The sequence below is a fragment of the Tinamus guttatus genome, unplaced genomic scaffold (assembly GCF_059628265.1).
Source record: "Tinamus guttatus ecotype Peru unplaced genomic scaffold, ASM5962826v1 Tinamus_guttatus_pri_ptg000053l, whole genome shotgun sequence".
Lineage (NCBI taxonomy): Eukaryota > Metazoa > Chordata > Aves > Tinamiformes > Tinamidae > Tinamus > Tinamus guttatus.
This window is the reverse complement of record NW_028288587.1, coordinates 371,876-379,213: the sequence shown is the minus strand read 5'-3', so window position 1 is coordinate 379,213 and position 7,338 is coordinate 371,876.

Here is a 7,338-nt window from a genome sequence, read left to right as displayed (position 1 = left end):
ATCACGTGTGCTTGCTGTTTTCGCCTTTGGTAAAGTCAATGAGATATGGAGAAGGTAACCTCTCTTGTGCCAGAGAAGCTGCTATTGTCTGCAGTGATCAGCTGAAATTCTTAAAAACATCCAAGAATGCTTGTTTGTAAAAGCTGGACTGTGAAATAAGCTTCTCATTCCCATCGTCTCCTGTAACATTGTTCTAGGGATGCTGGGAAGCTCAGGCGCGGTGGCTTTGGGGCCTCCCCTGGGAGGCATCGTGCAGGCTGCCCTGCAGCCCCCCAGCTCCCCTTCATCTCATGGGCACCATGGGTGGCCCCTGGTGCTGCGCGGCCCTGCTGCTCACCTGGCCTTGCTGCTGCGTGGCCAGCGCTGGGGCCACTGTGAGGCGCAGCCCTGGGAAGCATCCGTGTTCCCGTGGCGATAACTGCCCCTCTGGGATGTTCCACTGCTCTGTGGGGGGAGGAGGGCAGCGGCAGGGCCCAGGGGGGCTGCCGTGAGGAAGGGTCTGCGTGTGCTGGACTCCCCCGGCACTGCTGAGCCTGGCAGCAGAGAGCAGTGCGTGGCCTTGGGCTTGCTGGGTGCCAAGGAGGGCTCCTCACGCAGCCCCATGGTGCTCCTGGCGGCTGCCTGCCCAGAGGCCGGGCTCCCCTTGGGGCTCTGCTTCCACCCCTGCAAGCAGCCTTGAATGTCTTGATCTTCTTCCATGCTCCCCTCCTGCCCTTACAGCCCGATGCACTCAAGAAAGTTTTTTTCCATTATCGAGACGTGTTCCTTGGTAGCACAATGAGCGCGAAGGGCAGTTGTGCCCTGGGGCCAGGTGTGCATGTCCTGAGCAGAGCCCATGTGAGTTGGTGGTGGCCTGGGAGCCCCTGGTGCTGCTGGGCTCCTTCTCTTGTCCTGCCGCGCACCTTGCAGGTACCATGTGCTGTGGCTGAGAGCAGCCTTGGCACCGAGTTGCCGCCATTGGCAGCTGGCAGATGGCCCTGCAGATGGCAGAGGGACAGAGCAGCCTCCATCGTGGTCCCCAGCACGGGGACCTTCCTGGCAGCAGCCCATTTCTGCACCAGCTCCCTCCGGGGACACTGCCCACCATGACACCGTCCCTGAGCATGTCCCAGCCCTGCGGGGTCCTGTGTCCCCCAGGGGCTCGTGGAGTTCGGCCCTGCATCTCCAGGCCCCATGTCCCTGGGGTGCGACAGCTTCCCTTTGCCTGTGACTTGGGCACTGCGGGGACACGTTGTGTGCGGCAACTGGAGAGTTGAGAGCTGCCCCACGGTGGGGCTGAGGCTCCTTCCTCTTTGCGCATCCCCTGGGACATGTGTGAATGGAAGTCCCAGAGGGACCTTTTTGCTGGACCTCCCCTGTCCCTGGTGTGTGAAATCCTGGGACTACACAGACGCACCTGCACTGGGGATGCTTTTTGTGCCTGAGCTCGCTTGGAAACAACACGGAACACTTAGTTAAACAATGATACAGGAATGTATATTTAAACAACAGCAACATTAAAAATATCATAATGAAAATAACAAGAATAGCAACAGCAAAAAGATCAGCCATAAATTAACTCCCACGCCATAAATTAACTCTTCATCTACTGCTGAACTGCTGCTGGAGCCAAAGCAACCAGGGTTTGACGTTATCCCAGTTCCCTGTTTCTAAGAATGGGCTCATGGAAGAAGGAGGTAGGGGCAGAGGAGGATAAATTACATTATCAAATCCCCTTTGGTCTAAAAACCCTGGCACATCGCCCTCTATAAAACTGGAAATGGACAATCAAACTGCACTTGCACTCCCAGCTCCAAGCGAGATGAGGGGACAGGCCGCCTTGCCTTCAGCAAGTCCAGCACAGGTTTTCCATCCTTGGGAAAGAGAGTCATTGAAAATATATTTACCAAGCTTGGTCCCTGGATAAGGGGAGTCATTCTTTCTGAGCTGGCAATGTCAAAGATGCCAAGAGCCCTTCTGTTGGCATCAGACAGACCAACATGTAGGGAGCAGAATGGAGCCTGCTCTGTCCCTTGGCAGCCCCGGCTCAGGGACCAGGTTCCCAAGGCAGCTCCTCCCGCTCTGTGGAGGCTCTGGGGTTTCCGGGGCCCATTTTGGGAGCGCCTCTCCGCTCTGTGAAATGGAGGGTGAGCAGAGGGTGCTCCCAAGCCAAGCAGGGACCACACACAGGCCACACCGTGTTCAGCCTACTTGTGTTGCCACCCTCCCAAAATGCTGCTGACATATTCCAAGAGAGGAGCACACTTGAAAGGGACAGCGACATTGCCAAAATCATTTCCAAAATTCAGAAGTTCCACTCAGAATTAAAAATCTACGTGGAGAAATTTGTCCATGAGGCTCTGGAAACCCTGAAGGTTTACCCTGGTAAAGCCCTTGAAAGACAGGTCAGAAGACAACACTATGGAGAGTGGCCCCAAGGAATGATTAGAAGAGCAGCGTGTTTGGCCTCTGTCTGCAGGAGATACAGGCGTGCATTGCAGAAGACAGGTGGCGAAAGAGCCCAACTGGAGAGATGAGGACGGGAGCAACCTGGGGCAGGTCTTTGCAAAACCAGAAGCAGGGAAAACTCCTACTGGCAAGTTAGTGGAGAGACAACCAAGAACAAAGCTCTCTTCCATTATGATCCCTGGAATGGACGTGCTTTCAGAGCATGAGGCAGAGTCTCAAGAATCTGCAGAGAAACATTCAGCTCATCTGCTTCCATCCATCCACCAAAGCTCTGAGCATCTCGCTCAGAGCACACCCAAAGGCTGCAGAAACCTCTCGCTTTCCCCTCGCCACCTGCATCAAGACCTCGTTCTGCACTGCTGGATATCCAATCAAAAGCGAGGCCCGAGAGCACATGAGCTCCTTGCCCCTCCATGGCTCAGCAGTATTGCAGGCAGCTCCGAAGCCCCTTCCCAGAGTGGAGTCTGCAGGAGACCAATGCAGGTAAAGCTGGTGACGGACAAGCCAGAAGAACATGAATGCTGAGAGAGGGCATTACCAGGGCAGAGCATAAAGATGTCACTTCCAAGCACTGCGTGGACATTCCTGTATTCCTGTGCTGCTCTGATGATTTACACCTTGTCATGACAACAACTGCTGCGAGAGCTGCACGAGACCTTGTGTCCAAGTCGCGAGGCAGATGAGCCGAAGTTCTCCTCAAGCAGCCTACATGGGGCAAGGGCTCCAGAGTGCCTTTTCTCGGGGCAAGGGACTTGGGGCACTCCTGGGCTGCCTAGGCATAATCTGAGCAGCCTACGGTGTTCCCACTGCTTGCACTCACACGTGTGCTACTGCGCTCACTTCCCGTCCCTCCCTTAGGGTGTCAGTGGAGGCAAGACTGCTCTGCTTCAGAGTCCACCTGAAGCTTTTCCACAGCAGCAGCCGAATGCCCGCTGTAAATTCCATGGTGGAGCGGGCTACCTGAATCTATTTCAACTGCACAGGGACTTGGTCAACTGTGAACTCCCTCAAGGGTAATTCCATTCCCTGCTCTAGCCCCAGCTCCATAGTCGTGTACGTACGCTGGTGGGACACAGGTCCCTGCCGAAGCAAGCGCAGTAGTGACCCTCTGGGGCTTAGGGCTTCCTGAGACAGAGGTTCCCCAGCACCAGCATTTTCATAGCTGCCAGTGGACTCACCTTACGTGCCCTTGTCTAATGCCCCCTTCAGCCCCATTTTGCTTCTGCCTGCCATAAGGCCCCCCAAGATTCTGTCACTGGGAGCACCACAGTTCAACAACACTTTGTCCAAAGTATTCATTTAAATGGAGACCTCTTCCTTACCTGGCCACTCTGTGTGCAGGAATCCAGCAACATGAAGCATGGAACAGGTAGCAGTAACAAACACCACGGCGACGCGGTACTTCCTGGGACACCCTGAGCAGCAGACTAAAGACAACAGCCCTCCCCAGCCTAGGTGCTTTATGCCTGCAGTTCAGTGGTGTTGAGAGACTTCTCCGGTCACACCAACCACAAATACCATGTGCCCAGCAGACAACAGATGATGCCTTATGTCCCACAAATGGCTTGCCAGTATATGACACCTCAGAAGCCTCGTTGGTCCTCGTAAGAATCCTACCGCATGTCACAGGAAGGATGTTTGTTCACTTGTTGCTCTAGTTCTTCCTAGAGAGCATCAAGGCCCATCCAGAGCACCCATTATGGACAAAATACTTGTTTAGAAGGGATTGAGCAGCTGAAGACTTTCAACAGCCTCTCTTTCCACGTTCCCTTTGGTAACATCATGTAGGGGAAGGGACAGGCTAAAGACCCATGGTCATAGCACCCGTCTGGATGGACACGTCCTGTCCAACCCATTACAACGGCAGCAATCTCCCCCACAACGCTGAGGCAGAGGTAGGAACATCTCTGGCACAAAGCGAGCTCTGAAAATGCTCAGTGAGATTTGCCGTGTGTGCAACCTGAGCTCCAAGGCCAAGTCCTGCCTGCACAAGCCTCTGCCTGGGGAAAACCGACATGGTCTTCTTTTACTATTAATATCTCATAATCCAGGAATGAAATGATACAGCTAAAAAACCAATAATCTTATGATACACAAGGGTTTGGCAACAAACAAAATAAGCAAGGTAATGCACTTAACCGTTACTACACGAGCAAGAGAATAGCTATTAAGGAAAAGATACATCACCAATTGGCTAAATACATTACCATCATCCAGATCCGCAGTTGCTGGGGAGCCCCTCTTGAAGGGAGGATTTGAGAGCAATTGGGAGGTCTTAAATGGCACGTCCATCCGTAACTGAGGTCTCCAAAGTCACTGCAAGAGTGTCCAGTTTTTACAGAACCAAATAATCAAAACGTGTATTTTCTTTGTGAGTGGTAATATCAGGTATGACCTGCTTTCCCTATCATCCAGGACCTGGCCAGAGCCCTGGCCTCGGAGGGGAGAGTTCCCTTCAAGGTCCAAGACACCTTGCAGGCCCACGAGGGGAAGCAGCAGAGCTGCAGTTCGTGGGACGCAGAGCAAAGGGGTGCTGGGGATCTCAGTGCTGGGGCGGGATGTGTGTACGCGGAGCATCTGTCCCGCGGCGGAGGGAGATGGGCGGCAGGAGTCAGCGTGTCCCAGCACAAGGGAAGCCCAGAGGGTTCCGGTGGGCTGAGGGGCGGCAGGGCGGGCGCTGCAGCCCTCTGTGACACGGCCTGGGCTCGCAGGGGGACATTGCGCACGGTGTTGCGGACGCTGCCCTGCGAGGCCGCGCTGAGCCCGGGCGCGCGGCTGCTCTCGCCAGCTATCCGCTCTCGGCAGCTGCTTTGCAGCCGGCAGAAGGCAGAGAGAGGCGCTCGCTGCGATAGCGCTGCGGGGCTTGCGGCAGTTGGGCAGGGGAGAAGCGTGTGCCAGGTGCGTGGCACCATGGACTGCTTCTCCTTCAGCTTCTTCCTGTCGCTGTCTCCACGCCTGGCAAGGTTTCAGAAGGAAGGTAAGGCCGGGAGGTCCCCACCAGGTGGTGGTGGGCAGAGGACCATCCTCTGGCTGGGGTAGGAATGCACTGGCAGTGCAGCCTCTGCACCAGTTTCTGCTGCGCGCAGCCTCTGGAGGGGATGGGAATGGGCTCCGAGCATGGAGACACCTGCCCATTGCGGATGGGAGGCTCCCTCGTCACAAGGCTTCCCTAGGTCTGGAGTTTTGTCTCCATACCCCTGCTGGGATGAGCAGAGGGCTTCTGCTTGCGAGTCCGCTCAAATGTCAGCCCAGCAGGGCCCTCCAGCACAGGGCCCCTGGGGGGTGGTGGTGGTGGGTGCCACCTGCGGCTGCTTGAGCGGGAGCGGACGAGATAGGGGTGATCTTGCTGAATCCCAGCACGACACGTCTTTCTCTTGCCCCACAGATGTCATTAGAATTTGGGAGAGCGTGTGCGAGTGCTACCGCCAAGCACTCATGCTCAACAAGGTGAGTCTGCATTGCTCTTCCCCCCGAAGAGCTGCCTGCCCCCTTCCATCCTGACGCTGAACATCACCATCCTCCTCCAGCAGCCCTGGAAGCAGGAAAAAAGCCCCCGATGGAGCCTGCAAAGCGCCGCTGCACAAGCAGTGTGTGAGGTTGCTTCTTTGGAGCCTTCTCGAGCTCTCCCCATCACACACAGCCACAGAGGCTGTCACGCTCCTCAAATGTTCCCACATGGTTGTCCCTGCTTGGAGCTGCTGAGGCTGAGGGTGGTTTAATCCGCTTGTCCCTCACCAAGTGGCTCCTGGAAGTGAGGAGGAGGTTGAGGGGGAAAAGGGTGGAGTGCCGGGCTCTTCTCCAGAGGTCTCCCCAGTGCTCCATCTTGATGCCCTTTGGAACCTCAGCAGTGGAGAAGCCACCAAGCTCCCATAGCATAAGCTGTCAAGTCACCAGTGCCTTTTTGCGCTTGAAAAATTACCCTGTATGCTCCCTTCTTGCTCCTCTCTTTGCAGACTGTCAAGCTACCAGGTGTGGGTCACCTGTACGTCAAGCAGGACTACTTCTGCTATGTGAACAAGCAGGCGTTCAGTGTTCAGAGACCCATGTTTCACCTGTATGAGACAGTCGTGATGAAGAACAAGCTCCGCTACAGTAATAGGCCGTTTCCTGGTAAGAAGGGAGATTCAAGTGTGTGCTCAGCCTTGTACGGCAGCGGGGTCCGTGCTAACCCGTTTGGTAAAAGCTGAGCAGAGCGGTGAAGCAGAGCTGGGAGGGGTGGTCTCCCCCACGGCCATGCAGGGCTCGAGGACCCCGTTGGTGCTGGGTGAGGGTCAGCTAGGTGTAGGGGCCGTGTTGGGGAGGTTCTTCCCTTGCGCTGAGGCCGTGTCCTCTTTGGAGGGAAGAGCCGCGCGTGCGGGGCCGGGGCCGTTGCGCCTGCAGGCAGGAGGTTGGCGGCTGCGAGGAGACAGGGTGAAGGGGAAGGGGCCGAGACGCGTCCTGCGGGGGCGGCCGCGATGCTTGCGCGGGGCTCGCAGCCGGCTGCAGGGCTCTCGAGGTGCTGTTGTTGCTCGCTGCTTTGCTTGCAGGCCCTTTGGAAGGCGCGGAGCTCAACTACGCCCGCATTGCGCTGCTCACGCGCATTCCCGAGCGCGACGTGCGTGCTTGCGTTGACGCAGCCCTGCAGTGGCTTGAGCAGGCTTTGGCTGAAGGAAAGGATTTCGACTTTGTTTTCCCGAACATCGGCGTTCTTGTGTGCCGAAAAAAGAACATTGTCATGAGATTCTTGGAGGAATTTATCCAAGAAGTGGATACGACGGGGAACCTGGCAAAATCCTTCCTCACGGTGCGTTGGGTTTGTTTCCAAGGATCCCTCTGCTTCTTTGGGAATGGGCTGCATGTCTAGCCCCTTGGGCTGCCCTTCATTCTGAGGAAGGGCTGGTGCCTGCAGAG